The sequence below is a fragment of the Bidens hawaiensis genome, unplaced genomic scaffold (assembly GCF_021521415.1).
Source record: "Bidens hawaiensis isolate Kalapana, Puna unplaced genomic scaffold, B.hawaiensis_p1.1 tig00025176_1, whole genome shotgun sequence".
Lineage (NCBI taxonomy): Eukaryota > Viridiplantae > Streptophyta > Magnoliopsida > Asterales > Asteraceae > Bidens > Bidens hawaiensis.
The window spans coordinates 134,316-155,217 of NW_027494002.1; the positions used below are offsets into that span (position 1 = coordinate 134,316).

The following is a 20,902-nucleotide window of genomic DNA, read 5'->3' on the forward strand; positions in this document are numbered from 1 at the left end:
AGATCCCATGGACCTAAGGCCCATTCTCATTTAACCCTTCTTAATTAATCCAAGTCCACAACCCACATCCATTACCCAACACTAGCCCGACCCATACCAACTCCTATTCTATTATTTATTTCCTGATAACCCGGGTAAACTTTCTCTCTATTATTAAGTAATATAATTAATATTACTTGGAAATTTCGGGATGTTACAAGTCTTCCCTCCTTAAAGAGGTTTCGTCCCCGAAACCTAACTTATTACCTATAAAAGGAAAGTTTCTTATATTTACACGTTTTATTGAATCGCCTTCGTTTTCTGAGTTACTCTTCTTACTTCCGACTTTGCAGTCATCGAATGGTCATGTGTATTAGCTATTTAAGGTAGCTTGTCCATGAAGCCTTCGATGTACCAAGTCTCATTTCAATCTTCAAGAGGCTTTGTCTTATATCATATTAAATGCTAAAGCCTAAGTCGACACTCTATCACAACCCAACAATTTATCATGACTAACATGCATTCAGACAATTCGTACCATAATTAATAAACACCAGTCAAGACTTCAACATAAAACAACACGCATCGAGTCATTAATAAGTTACACATAGATTTAATACTTATGGCTAGCACCTAGCCTTCTTGAATGGCTTCTCAAAGCATACGGAGGAATCTGTTAAACCTCAAGCACTCTTCTCTCCTTCATGCCCTCCCTTTGGCCTCCTGCAATCCCTTGCCAGGTGCCCACGTCCTCCACATTTGTGACACCTATGGTAATCATTAAATTCCCAAGAGGAATGTCCTGCTCTTCCACACCTGTAGCAAACACCTAATCCCTTTCTGCACTCTCCGGGGTGTCTCTTCCCACATTTTTCACAAGCAGTGAACCCCTCCTGCCTTGCCTTCTTCTTGCGTGGATCCACCTCATTTGCTTCCCTTGGTTCTGGTGTTGGGTTCTTTTTCTTCGGTTCCATTTTCTCCTCTTCACGGGTGGCAAGGTCCTCATAAATCATCTCAGCCAATTCCACGGCCGAGTCAAATGTTGCGGGCTTACTAGACTTAACCAAAGTGCGAACATTCCGTGGAAGTCCCCTTACGTAACACTTGATCCTTTTAGCTTCGGTGTTCACCATGTCAGGTACCAACCTAGACATGCGGTTGAATTCAGTAGTATACTCCCGTTGTGTCATCTCTCCCGCTTTCAAGTTCAGAAACTTCATCTCCACTCTTTCAACTTCTGTATCAGCGCAGAACCTCTTCATCACCATGTCCTTTAGGTCATTCCAACTCATCGCCTTGATCTCTTCACGGGTCTTCCTCTGCTCCACACTCTCCCACCAATACATAGCCTCATCTTCAAATGATTGAGTGGCATAACCGACAGCTTGGTCAGGACGGCACTCGCTAATGCGGATAACCTTATCCATGGCGGTTATCCACTGAAGAGTAGCGATTGCGTCTCCTAAACCAGTCAGCTTAAGCGGGTCACAACCTTTGAAGGACTTATAGTTGCAACCGCCTCGGCCCCTCTTCCTATCATCATCTTTCACAGACTTTACCTCACTCGAGTCACCCCTTTCCCTCTCGTCATCCTTTCTATTATTACCACCTGCCCCTTCAACGGTTTGTTCACGGCTTCCAGCAGATCCTTCGGGATTCAGGTTCTTCACAGCAGCAACTACAGCTTGAACAATGGCTGCTTGAACCGCAGGGCTAAGTTGAACTTCTTCGTTGTTGTTCTGGTCTCCTCCAGCGGCGCTCCCTTCATCTTCGGTGTGGGAAACTTCTTCTACCGAGGGTTGCCGGACAAGACGAGGCCTGCCACGACGTCCAGAACGACCCCCAGTTCCCACAACTTCTCCAGCTCCAGCCATCAGTATTCTTAAAGGGACAACACAAACATCATCACTCAAGGAACTATTTAGTACAAGGATAGCAAGGCTAACAGGTAATAACAGTGGCCAGCTGTGACTAGCTGATCACATTGCTTTCCGTGTCCTATACACTTCCCTTTATGAGTCTCTTTGTGCTGGTTCTACTTAAGCAGTTTGTCACATCAAACAATCAATTACTTCTATCCTTATCGTTCACGTATCTTTTCTTTCTCATTAACATATATCATTTAATCATACACCTTACCTTTACTGATTTTTGCTTGAGCGACACATGGCATTCTTGAACTGGCATCTTCTTTCTTTTCTTACTTAAATCCCATTCTCTGTTCGAGTCTAAGCATGTAGGATGCTTAAATCTCTCGAACTTATGCTCTGATACCAACTTGTAAGGCCCCAAACCCGGTGACCATACTTTAGCGTCGGATTTACTCATAAACACAGTTCTTCAAATCAGAGTTTATTAAAACTTTTCGCGGAATATAAAACATCGATCATTTGTTACAAAACATTAAATCTTTTCTTTGATACCATAACACAAAACTTTATATTTAAAACATCTTTACTTCTTTCTTCAGATGCCAGCCGTTCAATTCATGCCGTGTGTCATCTTCATGCTAACTCTATAATCAGCTCACCTGCGTGCATACTAAAAGTCAGCTACGTTGAGTGAGTTCTAGTTAATCGAACGTCATACAATACATACACATACATACATATCTGTAGATACATATCCATACTTCACTAGTTACCCTTCTGTTCTACATACATACTTGCTACCATACATACATACATATCTACAATCACTAACCTCAGTCTACCGAGAGTACGTTCATAGTTCACCGTCTATACCTGTACTCAAGGTCGTGAACACGTACAAGGTTCGCAGTCCTTACCTACGTTCACCATTTATGGTACGTACAAGGATCGCGGTCCTTCCCTATACCATAGTACATCCACAACACGTACAAGGTTCACAGTCCTTCCCTATGTTGCAACCTAATTCATAGCACGTACGAGGTTCGTAGTCCTCCCCTATGCTACAAAATCAGCACGTATAAGGTTCACAGTCCTTTCCTATGCTGAAATACATCCACAACACGTACAAGGTTCGCAGTCCTTCCCTATGTTGCAACCTAACTCATAGCACGTACGAGGTTCACAGTCCTCCCCTATGCTACAAAATCAGCACGTATAAGGTTCACAGTCCTTTCCTATGCTGAAATACATCCACAACACGTACAAGGTTCGCAGTCCTTCCCTATGTTGCAACCTAACTCATAGCACGTACGAGGTTCGCAGTCCTCCCCTATGCTACAAAATCAGCACGTATAAGGTTCACAGTCCTTTCCTATGCTGAAATACATCCACAACACGTACAAGGTTCGCAGTCCTTCCCTATGTTGCAACCTAATTCATAGCACGTACGAGGTTCGCAGTCCTCCCCTATGCTACAAAATCAGCACGTATAAGGTTCACAGTCCTTTCCTATGCTGAAATACATCCATGGGAGGATCATCACGTAATATCTATTAAAAGAACCTTTACCATTTCCATACTATATATAATTTCCATAGGAAGAACACTCTGTATACTTTTCATAGAAGGAACACTTTACTATCCATTGAAGGAACACTATACTTTCCATAGAAGGAACCCTATACTTTCCATTGAAGGAACCCTATACTTTCCATTGAAGGAACCCTATACTTTCCATTGAAGGAACACTATCTATAAGTTGTTATTTATTATCCATGTAAGGAGCTAATCACTTCCCTCGACGATGCGTGCAATATCCGAAGATCGTTCACGTACCGTCAAGCAATCAATCGTATCTATCACATATACCATACACGACATACACATAAAATTATATCCTTTCGTTCGTACTTTCTTACTTTATTTTGTATTATCTTACTTTCATATCTTACGTTATAAAGAGCATTACGCCCTACATTCCTCTAGTATTACTAGGGCTCGGAACCCTCTTCGTAACCATACAACCATACGTTATCATTTCTTTCTTCTATTATCTCTATCATGTTCATACACATAAACATACATAACATACTTACCTTATTCTTAGCGCTGCAACCTGACAGTACGTGCAATATCCGAAGATCGTTCACGTACCATCAAGCAATCATTCATATATTTCACATTATCCATATAAGGCATACACTTATCTCTTAGGATAAGTGTATTAACAAACATATTGAGTATGCACACAGCCCCGAAAACGTAACACATAAATGGGGCTAGAAACTCACCTGAACTCTGCTTCTTTTTCTGATAGCTGTAAATCCCTTCTTTAACTGAGCTCGGCTGACTGAACAAGTTACACGTATCAATTAACTATCACTTCTCATAATGTATTTCTATCTTTATATGACCCACAACGAATGGGGGTCCAGGGGCAGCGCCCCTGGCAGCGGGGTCTAGGGGCGGCAGCCCCTAGCAGGGTCCAAGGGGCAGAGCCCCTGGCTGGGGTCGAGCTGCCAGGTCAGCTTGGAAAAAATTTATTTTCATTAACCGTCTTAACACATTTTTCATTAGATTTTTAATTTATTTTCTAATCGAACTTGACTTTAGGCGAAGTTAACCTTAGGCGAACTTAGCTTTAGGCGAAGTTACCAGCTAGGCGAACTTAGCTTTACAGCGAAGTTGCCATCAGGCGAACTTAGCTTTAGGCGAAGTTAAACCTTAGGCGAACTTAGCTTTAGGCGAAGTTGTCATCTGGCGAACTTGGCCGTAAGCGAAGTTACCATTAGGCGAACTTAGCTTGCAGGCGAAGTTCATCAGGCGAACTTAGCTTGCAGGCGAAGTTCATCGCGTTGAAGGCGAAGTTGCCCAGATGCAGGCGAAGTTGCCCAGACAGCCGCTGTTCGGTTTCTTTCCAGCATTTCGAGCGATTTTAACACCCTTGCTATGGTTCAATATCACCCACTACGCTTCCCGACCATTTTCGGTCACTTAAACACTAAAAAGCTTGGATCTTTAAACTTCAAATATCAAGAATCATACCTTTTTGGGCTTGTTTGGATCTCCTTAACTTGTTAATGCAACTAGTCGCCCTCTCTCACTCTCGGATCAGTCCGATTCTTCCCTTGGCTCGGCCCGGTTCCGGCGAAGTTAGTGTATGTGTGTGTGGAGTGTGCTTGGATAAAGATAGAATGAAGATATTTTGGGGTGTTAGGGTATTTATATCCCTGAGATCCCATGGACCTAAGGCCCATTCTCATTTAACCCATCCTAATTAATCCAAGTCCACAACCCACATCCATTAACCAACACTAGCCCGACCCATACCAACTCCTATTCTATTATTTATTTCCTGATAACCCGGGTAAACTTTTTCTCTATTATTAAGTAATATAATTAATATTACTTGGAAATTTCGGGATGTTACATCCAGGTTCACTGTAAACATTAATGAAGGGTTAGGAATACTCCAATACAAATAAGATAACAAATTACAGAGAGGTTTTGCATACCTAATGAAGGGTCTTCAGCATCGAGCTGTTCCAAACTCGCTTCTAAGGCGGCAGGATTTGTCTTTTTGGATTTTTTCTTCTTTAAGACAATCTTTACCGGGTTAACCTTACGTTTGCCCGCCACCTTATAAGCGCCCGCGTCAACGACCGGACGATCACCCTCAGCAGTGACATCTTCAGAAACATGTCTCTTACATTCTGCTACAGTGGTAGCATCGTCTTGATCCGCTGTCTGGTGGGACACAGCTCGTTGACGGGTGAGACCTGCAGTTGAGCCCACAACTTTGTTAACATCAATCGAACATATTTCTCCGCAAAGTGATGACTCCTCTAGAAGTAATAGCAGTCACAGGTTTGGGTTTCAAAATGCCCTCACCTTTCTGGATGCAATCTTTAACATATGCCTCACCTTTGCCATACATCGCCTCGGAAACCTTGGGTTCCGGCGCGGAAAGCTGTGGGAAACACAAAATTAGAACGGGTGCGCTCAAGAAAGGACGCATCCCTTTTATCGATTGGGCGGCGCACCATCATTCCTCCCTCGCGATCCAACAAAGTGCTAAAGGCGGAACCTTCACCTACACAAAACAAGAAACACAAGTTAGAAAATACTTAATGACAAAACAGAGATAACAACAAACTTACTCTTGTTGGTCTCCTCGTAGTACGGTTCCAGATTTGGAAACGGCCAAAGGCGGCTCATCTTTGCACACACCATCGCTCCTTCGTGGATTGGGCGTTTGGGAGTTGGTGTGGAGATCAGCGTTTGGTACCATGACTGATCTTCATGAGCGGAGGCCGCAACCACCGGCATAGCCTCTTTCGCCTTTCGTTTATGCATCGCGAAAGAAATGACATCCTCCCGGATCCAGAAAAATTTGGGTTTCCAGCCATGGAGGCTACGGAGCCATTCCGTGCCTATAACCCTCTTTTCCATAGACGCAAAGTTGTACCATCCGTCACGGAAGGTCATCTTATAAAAACAGCGAACATGCCAACAGTCGATTCAAGGTTGCGAGTCTGGCAACAGAATTCGAAGTGTCGAATCCTCAACATCCCGAAGGGATGGATCTGGGAAAGATGAATCCCATAAGTTGTTAAGACCGAATGGACAAATTTGGTAATCGGAATCCGGAAGTTCCCCGTGGTAAAATGGTCCACGTAGACAGCCATCTTCTTCGGAGGAGGATTAGTGGCGATAGAACCACTAACAGGCCGCTCCGGTTCCCACTCCGTCGTTAGTCCATACACGTTAACAACATCATTATAATCCTCTTTTTTAAGGCAGAATTCAACCTCGTTGATAGTAGGGGTACCCTTCTTTTCTTTAACCATTTCAATTTCAAAAAGATTAAGAAACCTCAGAGGGGGTAGAAATCTCAGAGAAGATTGAGAAGTCTCGAATGTTTAGAAGAAATATGAAAGTGATAAAGGTTAAATGGAAATCACAAAGGTTGTATTTATACTCATCGCAATTAATGCGATAAATAAAGTGTCAGAAGAGAGAGAAACCGCGGACCGCCAGATGGTTGACACGTCAGGCGGGAAGTTCAAGATAATGAAAACAGGCTGTCAAAGGCGTCACATACGTCTTATCAATTGTCCTCAACGAGATTCTCTCTCCGTCACGTCATCTTAGTTATCCAAAACTATTAAACATTTCAAAATATTGTAAATTTCAAAAATATCCCTTAAAAGATATTTCATTTGAACAAAAGATTATTCACAAAAGACAAGGAGATCTTTCTCATTAATCATCCAAAAAATAATTACAAAAAGAGAAAGAAAAAATTACAAGTCACAAAAATTTATGAATCTATCCTAAGGGTTTGCGGTCGTTCCGCCTTCCGGAGCCTTCGACGACGTATCTTCCAAAGAATCGTCCTCAGACTCTTCACCAATATAGATCTTCAAAAGTTGTAAGCCGTCATCTGCGGACGCAAACTCCGGAAGCATTTGCTGAAGCGGAAACACTAGGTTATCATGTTCTTTTACCCGCGTAGCTCGGGCTTGCTTAACGTCAACTCCATGAAGAGGATGATCTTTAAATGTGCGATTTCTCTGAGCATACTTCATCCCTTTATGAAAGCCCACAACACGCCCAAGTGAAGAAGAAGCAGCTATCACATTGGCAAAACTGTCTTTCAGCTCCTTACTTCCTTTGATATGGCGGACGACCTGTTAAGACAAAAACATAAGTTCCCAGTATCAAAAAGTGAGAGTAAAATAACAAGCAATAAAGAATAACTTACAGCATCAACGCCCCGAGTAAGGAACCATTGGTGGTCATGCTCCGCACGTTCCGCCCGCGCTCGGAACTCCTTTGATTCCGCGATGGCTTCCTCATGGGCTTGAAGGAGAGAGTTATAGGCAGTCTGAATTTCAGCAGCACTTTGGTCTTTAAGTTCGACTCGCTCCTTCTGCAACTTCAGCTCCGTCTCAAGATCATGGATTCTTGCACCCTGAAGAGCCACTTGATTTTCCAGAGCTGAGTTTGTTTCTTGGGCCCGAACCAAGTTATCCTTTTCCTTTTGAGCTTTCGTCCGAGCAGCCTCAAGAAGGGAATTTTGCTTCTCACAAGCTTCCTTCCATCGACGTGCCGCACTAGCATTACGATCTTGCTCACTTTTGAGGGCATTCTCCGCATCAGCCTGCCTCCACTTAGCAGTTTGAGCAGCAATACGATGCTCCTCAGCCTCTTTCTTGGCAGCCTCAGTGGCCCGCCGAGCCTCTCCCACTTTCCCGCCTAAGGTACGCCACTCACTTTGGACTTCTTGGCTACTGGCTAAAGCAATGGCCAGGTGGTAGGCCACGTTGGTATGAAGGTCATGACGGGACAGATCACGTTGATACGCCATCTCAATAGGTGGCGTACAATGTTCAACAAAATCCATGCAAGTCCCAGGGTGAGAAAACCGGGACCCATTTTTAATTTCCCATGAAGGGACAAACAAATCATGACTGTCACTGATGTGATGTAAAACACAAATGTTTTCCAAATAGTTTTTATGTTATTTTGTGCTTAAACGTTAACGATTATTTTGTTATTCTTGCATTAAATTACATGTTTGTGATTGTGATAGGTCCCATGTTGAAGAGAGCAAGAAAACGAGTCAAATGGAAAAAGAATCAGCTAAAACGGAGCTCGAATGAAGCCGGTACGCAAAAACGAAGATAAACGAGCTGAAAGTCGAAAAACGTCAGAAAATGTCATGTTCGAGCTACGCGACCAGGTCATACCATTCAAGAAGCATGTGGTAGATTCCAACATGTCCCAAGTCTGCCAAGAATGTTCAAGAATCAGCTACCACGTCTATTTTGTCTTCTAGTGGGCCTAGTGGGCTTGTTTTAACCTATTTTATATTAGGAATGAGGTGTTTAAACATATATATAAACCCTAAAACCCTATGAACGAAATTATTCAAGTTTCCAGCCATCCCACACCTGCTCTAGAGGAGAAACCAAGGAGGACAAGCTTACGGTTACATCTTTTATCCTTCGGTTGTCGGTTTTGACTATTTTAACGTTTGTGAGTTCGTTTTTGGTTTTTAAGCATTCAAACCTTTTGTAATCAGATTTATATGAGAATGTTTATCATTTATATCTATTTCATCTACTGTTCATTGATTATGATTGACTAAACTTATTAGTTCTACCTAGGTTAGATGAATATTGTTAGGTTTTAATGAGTAATATGGATTGTTGATCATCATGGCTTGAATTGTTAATGAAAAGTTTGGTTTAACATTGAATTAGGTTGTGTTTATTGGCTGTGAATTTATTAGTTATACTCATATACCTCTTGCTTTGATTAATTGAATAGGTTTTGATTGATTTTAGCTTGTTTGAACTCTTTACTTTGTGTCTAGAGATTGTTTGCGGGGTGATCAACCGTAGGGTTTAAGTGGGTATATTAATTGATTAGATTCAGCGGGTGAACACCTTCTTAGAGACCGAGAGGTGATAGGAAGTAAACTCGTCTCATAGCTTTTGCTTGTTAGAATTAGGATCGCGCGAGAGCGGGTTCGGTTCTTGTCGGGTTTGGGTTTTTGAGCTATTAGTTGGTCTAGTTTAAGTTAAACTAAATTGTTCCTCTATCCTTGGTTGCGTAGTATTCGTCTCCATTAGGGTAGTGTGTCGGTGAGTCCGAGAGGAGAGTCGACATTAGAACACTTTAACATTTCGTTTCTCGGTTTGTTCTTAAAATCAACTAAGTGTAAGTTAGAGTTTGTTAGTGAGACTGAGAGGTGATCTAGCTTTTTTGAGTGAACCTTAGTTGAGTCATCCTTAGGAACCGGTGTCGTGAGAATCCTCAATCCATTAGCTTATTATACCTCCGATATGATTCTTGCCTAGGTAGACGTTTCCTCCGATTGCAGTAAAGTTTCTAAGTTTCATTAAGTGTTTCGTTAAGTTAAGTTAAGTTAATTAATTTAGTCAAAGTAAGTTAGGTTAAGTAGTTAATTATATTAAAAATCATTTAAATATTCTTAGGTGAGTCTTGGTTAGGGTTAAGTATCATTAACGTTTTCAAGTGTCTTTGTGTTCGATACTCGGACTTCCTTAGGTCTATACTATTAGTGATCGGTACACTTGTCGGTTTTGTGTGGTTTCTTTAGGAGTCTTGTTTAATAAATTTAAAGCTTAGTTGTGAGAGCATCATTATACACACATCAGTCACCCAGGTTCATATCTCTAAAATAGCGGGAACTCGAAGGCTTATGGCGAAACGGGGTAGAAAAAGGCTGTTGTGGAGGAGGACGAGGAGGAGATTCCGCATTCCTCAAACCTTCTTTGTTAACAGCAGGATTGTCCTGCTGACCACCAGTACCACCCCCAGCCTGAAACAGATAGTCGAAACGAGTATCAGTTTCAGACTGGATATTAGCTCCCTCTGTTGAAGTATCAGCCGGCGGGGTCGACACCCTATCTTCCACGATAGTTTCAGTTGGAGGAAGGGTCGATTGACCTTCTGCATTAAGGTCACTCGACAGAGTAGACAGCTTAATCTCAATATCTTCCCTCGGAGGAGGAGATGGTGGCTTTTCGATATGTCCTCACTAAAGATCAAAGGATCTACATACAAAGCTCTACTTAGCCAAACATCCTTAAAAATAATAAAAGTACCTAAAAGGCCAGCACATACCTTATACAGTATCAATACGGTCCGCAAGGCTGTACTGTGGCTTTTTAGGACGATGAGTTTTCTGTTTCTTCTTTGATGGTCCCGCCTCAGGATCCACAGTTTTCACATCCACATAACCCATCTGAGAAGCTACAAAAGCTCTCTTTTTCTCCAATTCTGCCAATAAAGATGAGACAGAAGAAAATTCAGAAGCACCCTCATCAGAGTCTTCTTCTTCTTCCGAAGCAGAAAACTGAGAAACATCTCTATCATCATCACTTGATGATAGGATAGCAAGCGTTTCGTCGGAAGTAATGGCAGTAAGGGGGAAGGTTTAGAACATACGCACCTGTTTCAAAGGTGGCGTTCGAAGTTACAGGTTCAGCTCGAACCTTCTTCGGAAAAAGAAATTGAGACTTAGTCTTCTCAAGAATAGGTTGGTCTCCCGCCTCGCGGATGCTCTTGCGGACGCAACCCCTGTTTTCAAAAAGAGCATTGAACATAGAGCTCCGGCCTGAAAACGATAGAAACCGGATCATCAAAACATTCAAGAAAGAGGAAAGACAACACAAGACAACTTACGCTCATTCAGATCTACAAAAATGGGCTCCATAAACTCCGTTGGCCACAACCGGCTCATGCCTGCCCACACTAAAGCTTCCTCCGGCAACGCACGCATGGGTGAGGGTTCCATGGTAAGAACACGATACCACTCTTGACCCTCATGAGCAGCAGTGATAACCTCCGGAAGGGCGGAATTTACGGGGCGACGAACCATTGACAGAGGCACCACATCCTCAGATACCCAAAAGAATTTGTTACGCCAATCAGTGGACAATTTTTCAACTTCATACCCAAAACTTCTGTCAGAAAGTCCTTGACACGTATACCAACCGTTCCGGTTGGCAAGACGATAAAAAACAGGAAATCGATCAATATGAGGCACCATGTCTCGTGCTATACATACAGATTCATAATGACGAATTCACATCATAGCACGTGGATGCAGTTGAGATAAATGGATCCCATAGGCGGTTAAGAACCTCTCAAAAAATTTCGTTATGGGTAAACGGAGATTTCCATGAACGAAATAGTCAGCTTACACAGCCACTTTCCCAAGCGGTGGGAAACTGGCTATGGAACCTGGAAAAGGGAACTCCGGTCCCCATTCAGGTGGAATACCATAAGTTTCCAACAGTTTTTCGTATTCTGCATAATTCCACGAAACTTCTATTTCGTCGACTTCAGTTTGTACGCTCGACATTATAATAGAATACAACAAGAAAGAGGAAAAGACATATGAAAAATTCAGATAAACTATGAAAATAATCAGAAGAAAAAAGTGATAAAACTTCGAAAATAAGAAGTCTTTCCTTATTTATACCCATCGCAATTAATGCGATGAGATATGAACAGTAGAGAGAGAAAAACATCACCCAACCAGCGACTGCCATGTCTCGCGGGAAATTCGAAAAAGAGAAAAAGTTGTACAGTCGGGTACAGTGACAGCCGTAAAAAACGTTCCATCATCTGTCCACGCGCCTGCGAGTGGTCAACTTGTCCTTTTTCATGATTATCCATACCAACAGAAGATATTTTCTACTTAACCTCTGAACAACAAAAATCCCCAACATACATTAAGTCCAGAATTTCACCCGCACGAAGACTCCACGCGGAAGAAATACTGGACTGTGGGGACTTGTAGAGGTAGGGTACCAAAAAGACCCAAATACCCTTAAATAGCACCCGCGGGTCATAGAGAATCCTCTTGTAGGCCACCCGCGGGACACATGGGTCACCCGCATGTCACAATTGAGGAGGAACATCCTCATAACACACGCGGAAGCATCCTGACATCCTCAAAAGTTATCCGCAGGACAGGACATCTGTCCGCCTAAACAACCGGAAGACAGCGTCAGCGGGACAGCTGTCATCACTCAAGTACCCTCTAGAAGAAGGTTTAAGATTCTAACTTGGGGAATACGTGACATACTAACCAATGAATAAAGGACACCTGGCCAGGTTGTTATAACCGTGCACATGGCCAGGGTGTGATCCGTCCTATCACTGGGCGACACGTGTCCAGGTTGTTATACCCATGCACATGGGACATATAGCTCAACCTATCACAAGAGGACACGCGTCCAGGCAGTTATCAAAAATCTTCTAGAAGAGGACAGCTGGCCATATCACCTTCCTACATCCTTCGGCTATAAATACCTTGTCAAATGGTATGAGGTATTCATTCATTCACTCACCTATATTCTGACTACACTTAGTCTTTATACTTCAGTACTTTCTCGATTACGAACGTTACTGATTCTCACGCCGGAGGGTGGTTACAGGAAGACCCCCCCTCTTGTCCTTCCTGTAACGAGACTCACGGTGTCTGTTTTGCAGGTTCCGGTCACTGGACTTCGGGAAGTCTTACTCATATCGTGTTGGTACTTACCGTACTATACCCTGTGGACTCATTAGATCCAGGACCCGTACCAGGGAATTGGATCTGTGTTTCTTCAGTTTTAAATTCGGGTTGATTCGAAACAGTAAAAATATATATTTCACTTTAAAATTCTTATATTAAAAAAATTAAGAATAAAAAAAACTATATATGATTTGAACATATTGGAAATCACAATTTCAAATACGTTTCGGATTCGGTTGGTAATTAGACACGAATAGTAGAAATACAAATCGAAAAGTCAAAATCAAGTTTTGACTTTCAAGTTTGATTCGAATATTAAGCGTGGGTCGTTTTCATAATCAGATCGTTGTCTTTTTTTTTCTGAATAAATCAAACTACTTATAAAAATTTATTTAACTTATATAATAAACAAATACTTTATTTGGTAAAACAGTCTATATAAGTTAAAATATTGTCAAATAAATAACAATAGTATAAAAACTTATACAAATGCAAATTTTTAAAATTAAAGAATTACATGTAATCGCTACACCACTCTAGTGTTACTCCTTTGTCCATTTCAGTTTACTACTTTGTCCAACTATTTTTTTTCTTCCTCAATTTCAAGATTCATTATTTTTCCTTATGTAAAATTGTGTTTTGTTTGGTCTAAACTGACCAACATGTCTTATTAATATTGAATATGTTTTTGATAAGATTATATATAGACAAAATATTTATATTTTGTGGGGTTGAGTCTTAGAGTTAGAAGATAAATAGGGAAAGATGTTTCATAAAGAGTCGCAATGATCAAATTAAAGATGTTTCAAAGTGTTTGTGACCTTTTGTTTAGTACATACCAATGGACCATCATGACTATTCATTATGGTGCATGTTCATAGGGACGTGATGGTTGAAAGGGCAGTTAACAATAAACCATTGTGATGGTTAGATATGGATGTCATGAGTATTCACACATAATCTATAAATAAGAGCCAAACAAACACTTTTAAGACATGTAAAAATTTCTAGAAAATCGTTTTTGTCGTCCATTAGCATAAACTCTTTCGTGACGAACACGTTATTCATTGATCAGTCAAATAACTCGATCAGAATATATGTAAATAGACAGTCGCTATACAGTCTTGTTGGTACAATAATCATTTTTTGATGACAAACTAGATCGGCCAGTAAATGGCGTGATACAAAATTAGAGTTAGCTACGCTTCATATTGTTCACTGATTGTGTCACTGACTACTGTAGTGTAAACCGAATGCTTTTAGTTTTATGTTTGATTGTTATGTCATGAGTAACCATTAAGTGAAAAACTCTTTTTCTTTATTATATCATAGTGATAAAGAATCGTTTTAGAACTCGAACACGGTACTTCAAATATCTGAAACTCAGTAAATTCAATCAACTTATCACTACTAGTGCATTGTTGGGAAGTGATTTGCCACAAAGTCAATTCGCATTAATCAAATTACTTTAGGAATAAGATCACCCGTCTCGAATCATAAGTTGTAGTTGTGACTGTCGTTTACGGTTTACTTTTGCGTTAAGGATAAAGATCAGTTGTTTGAAAACAATAAGTTGTGGTTACGATTGGTGTTTACAGATAACTTTAGATATGATCTAGAACCCCATAATTAACCAACAATATTAAAGCAATCTCATGATAATAATTAATGACAACCATGAATTTCAAAATGATGGAGCACTTTGATATGCATGAAAGAGACTCACACGGTGAAATCAACACCCCATTCAATATTTAGGTAGACAGATCTTCCTTGCTTATACCAACATGATCAAACTACATGCATGCTTAACCGAAACCTAACCGAAACATAATGTTTCTAAATAAATGAATTAGGAAACATGTTTAGAACTCTTCATCTCACTCCATATATTGATTAATATTCAACAATAATAACTAGCTAATGTTCGAATAGTAGAGGATTAAAAGATTAATATTTTCTATTATTAAAAACGTGAAACTAGTTATATTGCCGTGTTTTGAAAATGGTTAAGATTAACCTCAAGTAATATAAGAACTATCAAGGAGTGAAACATGGTCAAAGGAACGTGATTTGCCCCGCAAATAATAACATCAAAATTTTCAAATCAAATGTTGACTATTAAAATATAATACAAAATAAAGCACATCAATATCATGTCAATGAGGATTGAGGAAGTTACGATGAAACATCATATAGAACTATATTTTATAATTATTTGTGATAAAAGGATAAGCCGAAGGACTTATACATGAATGCTTTTAATATTTGGGATAAGAATAAAAAGATACAATTGCCAAATACCAGTGGATTTTTTGTATCAGTCGATTTAATGATGTAGTTATTTAAGAAATAATAGTTAATATCATGAAAATAAAAATAATAAAAAATAAAAAACACTTTCTTAGTTTCAATGTAAAGTTGCTCAAGATTAGTTGTCATAATATTTTTGTTCATAAACATCTAAATAACACATGAATTTTATTTAACACGTTTTTGTTGTCACTATACTTGTCCAAAGTCATTTATTTATAAAAATATTTTAAATTGTTACTCATTACCGATTTACCCCTTACATTCATCAAAACGAGATCATGCATTTTTTTTTTCTAAAATAGTTGAATGCCACTTCTTCAAAATAAATGCATTTAATTGAGAACGTTTCATTATTATAATCTTTTTTTCACAAGTACATGTATTATACTATTATAGACGTATATACCTAAACTAGCTTTTAGCCTGCGTGTTACATAGGTTATTTTAAATTTTTTTATGTTATTGTGAATGTATTATTTTTTATATTAGTAACATTGCATATTTCAACAAAAAAAATCTTCTTGTATTCGACTTTTTTAATGATATTAACGGTTCTACCATTTTAAAGTTATAGATTGATTCAAAAACGGTTCTACCCTTTTTTAATGCATATTAATGATTGATTCAAAAAAAAAATACTACTTGTGAAAACAACAGGGAGGTTTGTTATTATACACATATTTGAGAAAGGTTAACAACTACCTTAGGAAGTCGTCAAACGCATTTTTGAATAGTGAGATGTCATTGACCGAAACAACACGGGTAATACAAAACCGTGTAATACACATTGGAGAAAGTACAAAGGAAAATCTAAACAAACTTCCATACAAACAATACTGCACTCAAGTTTAGGTGTTACAGTTGTTCGGATACACTATTAGACTTGTCTGTCATTGTAGACCTTAAAAAAACTAACCATGTAGAATGCTAACAGTTTTGATCACATCACTTTCTTTGGCGACCCCTCATCATTTGCTTCAGCGTCATCATCCTCACCCTGAAATGATTCAACATTATAAATAGCTTTAGATTTGAAGGTTAAAATAGTAATATTGATGCCACTGATGATGTAATGTAGCTTTGGCTGCTCAAAATTTTACCTTCTTGCTATAAGATACGAAAATAACTAAATGTAAACTAAGTTCTACAATAATTGTAATATCAAAATTAAATGTTTTCTTTTCTCAAATTTATAAGCAATTCAATGAGCAGTGACTAATATTCATCCTTTTGCCTTTCAAAACATGTATTAGATTTTTATCATTTAGTGAGAGGATCAGGTTCACTGCTCAGAAGTAAATGGTAATTTTCTTGTGATCTGATTTAGATTATATGGCCAAGATATTTGTTATTGGTAAACAGTTCAAAGACAACAAATCATAGAGCTATTCGGTTGCATGCTTGGTTCATTTTCACTTTCAAAGTGAACTGTGCACTTCATATAAAGTCTTGTGAGGTAGGTTTTTTTTCGTTTTCAATTTATAACTTCAAAACCTTTGAAATGAACAATATTTAGACCTGTTACCCTACCCAACCAAGTCAAACCAACCCAATCCAACCCGACTCGTCCCATAAAAAAATTACATGTTTAGACCTACCCAACCAGCTCAAAGGGGTCGAGTGTTGTCAAATGTCTTTCTCTAAATTCTTTGTATTCAACGATTCAGAACATTATCATACTATTATTACCCTACCCCAAACGGGCCAAAGGGGTTGATTTTTATTATGGTTGCATAAACAACTCAAAATCAAACTGTATATGGATTTGTTATATATATGTGACATGTCTCACTTTATTTTAACTTCTTAAGTTGAGTATCTGCATCTGTTTATAAACATAAGTTGTTTAAATAAGTAATCCCAAATAGTCCCTAAATTTTGTTTTCTAAGTCATGGTTATGTTGATGATAGCTAAAGTTTTCCTGTGTGAAATGTCCACAATACCCTTTTCATCAAGAGTATCAAAAAGAATCTTAACCCATAACATACCAGATTCATCAAGGGGAGCAACATAATCGTAGCTTGTAGTAACAAACTGGCTACCTGCAGTACATCCAAAATTAGTTCCTTCATGATGATGTCAAAATATTAATTACATTAGCAATTGAATACAAATCAACTGGTCTATAAATAACTGCATCTCTATAGTGAACCATTGAATTTGATTCATTCATTTTTTTAAACATAAATCAACTAAACAAAAACAAAAATAGATAAAATTACCATCATGTACAAGCTCTAGTCCACATCTTTGGTTTGTAATTTTTGTTGGGAGAAAAGTAGTCACGGTAAAAACCACTGCAGGTGTTAATCTATTAATCTGTCAATGAAAAACATTTAATTATTGTTACAATTACAACTCATCAAGATTTGATCTCAAGAAATAGCATGCACTATATAACATTATTTTTCATTTCATGTATGCATAATGAAAAACCGCCCATGTGTCATTAATAAATTCCACTTGTAACCATTCCTCATATAAGATTTTTTTAAACAAAAAAATTATATGACAAATATATGCAGTCGTTCTTTATATATTTGCAGATAAAAAAGCATTCAAAATCTGAATCGCCAGAATCGCTAACCCACGACAACATCAATCGTACTGTCAAAGTTGATTTAAGCTTATGAAAACAACAGCTCACATGATTTAATCTTTAAAACACACAAAAAGATAGTCTTTGAAACGTTGTTTTAAATATGAACCCAACATGTTGGAAGTGACCTATAAACATATATTGAACTAAAAATGTAAGAGAGAAAAAAAAAACCAAAAAAGTACATAAAGTTACCTCAATCTCATTCCTTCAGTAATGCACACAACCAGCATACAACTTGACCTATTTTATACTTGTCTCCAATCTGGAAAATATACTTTAAAATGACAACGGAATATATATAATATATATTATCATATATTTAAAAGATAACCTTCACTAAGGAGGGTGCTTCAAGTTCAGTAGAACGATTGAAGGTTCAAGCCATGGGGTATTTTAAGGAAGGGCACTGCTCAAACAAATGAACAACATAACATATAAATATCTATCATAATTTTTAAACGCAAAAACTAAGTATCTTTGTAAGTTCAAAAACCTTCTTTATCATCTATTAAAAACTTAAAATATCCCAGGGCCCTCTTATTAGTGATAAAACTTATTCTTATAGTTGCACCATCTTTATCCTGTTGCACTTACCATTGATAAACCTCAAAATCTAATCAAGTTCAGCCATAAGTTTAGAAACATCACCCACCAAAATTAAAGGAAACAATGCATTAATAACGATGACATTATAGTTTTATATGGTTGAATATGAGAGGTCATTATTTGTAAGTATATGAGTAATGTTTGCCAACCTTTAGTTAGTTTATACACAGAAATAAGAACATTCTCTAAAACACTATAATACTATGCAAATACCTATATTGTTGAATGTTAAACCGATATTACACAAATAGAAAAGAAGAACACCCTAGGGTTTACAAACCAAAAAACGATAACATTATTATATAACAAATGACATATAACAACACAACCCTTAAACGACAACCTAGACACATCAATTAAGTAACCTATACGCATCAATTAATTAACAATCGAAATCCATCAATTAACATAAAATTATTTCGGCCAAAATAGTCATGCATATATACAACAAACCTTAAACGGTAACCTATACACCATAACCGTAGACTGTAGATTGTAGACTGAAAGATCAGGACTTTCTAATGCACAAACTAACAAAACAGAGCAATCAAACCTCAACCAACAAAAATGCCCAATACAGCCAAAAATTATATATGAAACAATCAAGCGCTTATTATAAAAATCATAGTACCTTAGTGATTGTGAAGATTTCAGTTGTTGTCTGCCTTAATCCCAACCTGCAACATCAATTGAAAGGCAAAGATGATTAAAACAAAACCCTAATCAGAATGAAACAGTAATAAATAAATCAGAGACGATTACCGTTACATCGGGTAAAGTTACCTCAATCTCATTCATCCACTTGCACAACATAGAGGCGGACAAGGGACAGACGGAGGTTTTTATGAGAGGGAGTCTGATAATATAAGATGGGTATTGAATTTTAAGGTTTCAAAAATAATTAAGAAAGTTACTTGAGATGTTATAACCAGTATAACAGTCATTCGGGTCAAACCGGGCTAAATCAATGAGAGCTCACCATTTACAAATGAAATAATATGGTGGCTCTAGAAGGTGGGGGGTGCAACGTAAGAGCGGCACATAGGATTTTTTGGTAGACAATTATATAGATGGTTAGATATAACAACATTAATGGCTTTTTTTTCAACTCGTTTACATGTTTAGCGACTTCAATATGAAAAAATTACTTTGATTTTTTTTTTTTTGTATATTTTATCATATGTAGTTATTTTAATATGCTAAAATTATGTTAAGTGATATCTTAAGAAAAAGTAAAAAAAAAGAAAGAGAAAGTGTGTTGCTTTTCTAGATATATAATAACCCAAAACTAAACTATATATCTATTTTGATAAAAGGAAAACAAAATGGGTAAATCCAGGTAGTTTTAATATAATTGAATTAATATAATACAAGTGATGTATAGAAATTGATATTAAACTTACAACGTTCTTAAAAATTTATAAAAAAAACTGTTGATGTCATCCTGGATAAGTGGATATAACATATAAGGTTGACGAGTCGGATATTAAAATTAAGGTTGTGAGTCACCGGCGACCTTTCTTCCGGTGGAATGTCAACCATTGGTCGGTGCCAACTTTTGACTGAGATTTGACGTAAATAGCTGGTTTTGTATCCTCTGCTTAATTATAGATTAAAAAATCATGACCTTAAAGTCTACAACATCGTTACTTCTTTGTTTTCCCTACACAGCGGGGTTAGAATATAAATACATTATTTAATTAATGTCATTATGTTCAAAATTGATAGTTTTGGGTTAAAGTCTCACATATGATAAAGATATATTTTTTTTGTTTTTTCTAAAACTCAAATAAATGTGACCGTTCTAATTCATTGAATTTCATCCCAACCACCTTGAAGATCAGAACATCTATTGTCCCGTGAAAGATAATAATATATATATATTAAGAAACATTTAGTTGGTTGATTATATATTTTTACCTTCACCCATGGTAATAAAAGTCGCTATGAGCTCTCAGGATGGTCAATTGGGGAGTTGTGAATATTCGGTGAGTACTCAGACGTGGTAAATTATAAAGAAACTAATTTTTTTGGGACTTATATATATGTCAAGTATCATAGATCTACTAACATGTGTAACAAAATACGTGAATATCAATATAAATAAAAAATACATCTTTATACTAAAGTATCTAAAAGTTGAAAACAATTAGTTAAAAAAATGATAGTCGTTCTTTAATGTTATAAAAATATGAATTATGTTTAACTTTTTAAAGTCAAAATCGGCTCGAGTTGACTGACTAGATCCAATTGGCGAAGGTTGACCACTTTTGATCGATTCCGAGTAAATAGACGGAGTTAAAGAAAGTCACATCAGCACCATACCTTGTAGCGATTACTCGGCACCTAGTCAGGATTTTTAAATAAACGCCTTCACCTAGCACAGTAACACCCTAATGGGAGGATTTTAATTAACTAACCCATAAATTTAAGAGGTTAAGTGTGAGTGATAATGATAATCT

At 37.9% G+C, this 20,902-nt stretch overlaps 1 long non-coding RNA gene across 2 annotated transcripts; it reads right to left on the reverse strand.

Moving 5' to 3' along the window:
* Positions 1-16,028: 16,028 nt before the first annotated feature.
* LOC143570933 (uncharacterized) lies at positions 16,029-19,158 on the reverse strand. 2 transcript variants are annotated; one of them, XR_013142021.1, is made up of 3 exons: positions 19,072-19,158; positions 17,221-17,274; positions 16,029-16,228 (listed from the first exon to the last, which is right to left on the reverse strand). It is a non-coding gene; the product is annotated as an uncharacterized LOC143570933 (long non-coding RNA). The 2 variants fall into 2 exon arrangements; XR_013142022.1 differs by lacking the exon at positions 19,072-19,158 and adding an exon at positions 17,455-17,501.
* Positions 19,159-20,902: the final 1,744 nt, after the last annotated feature.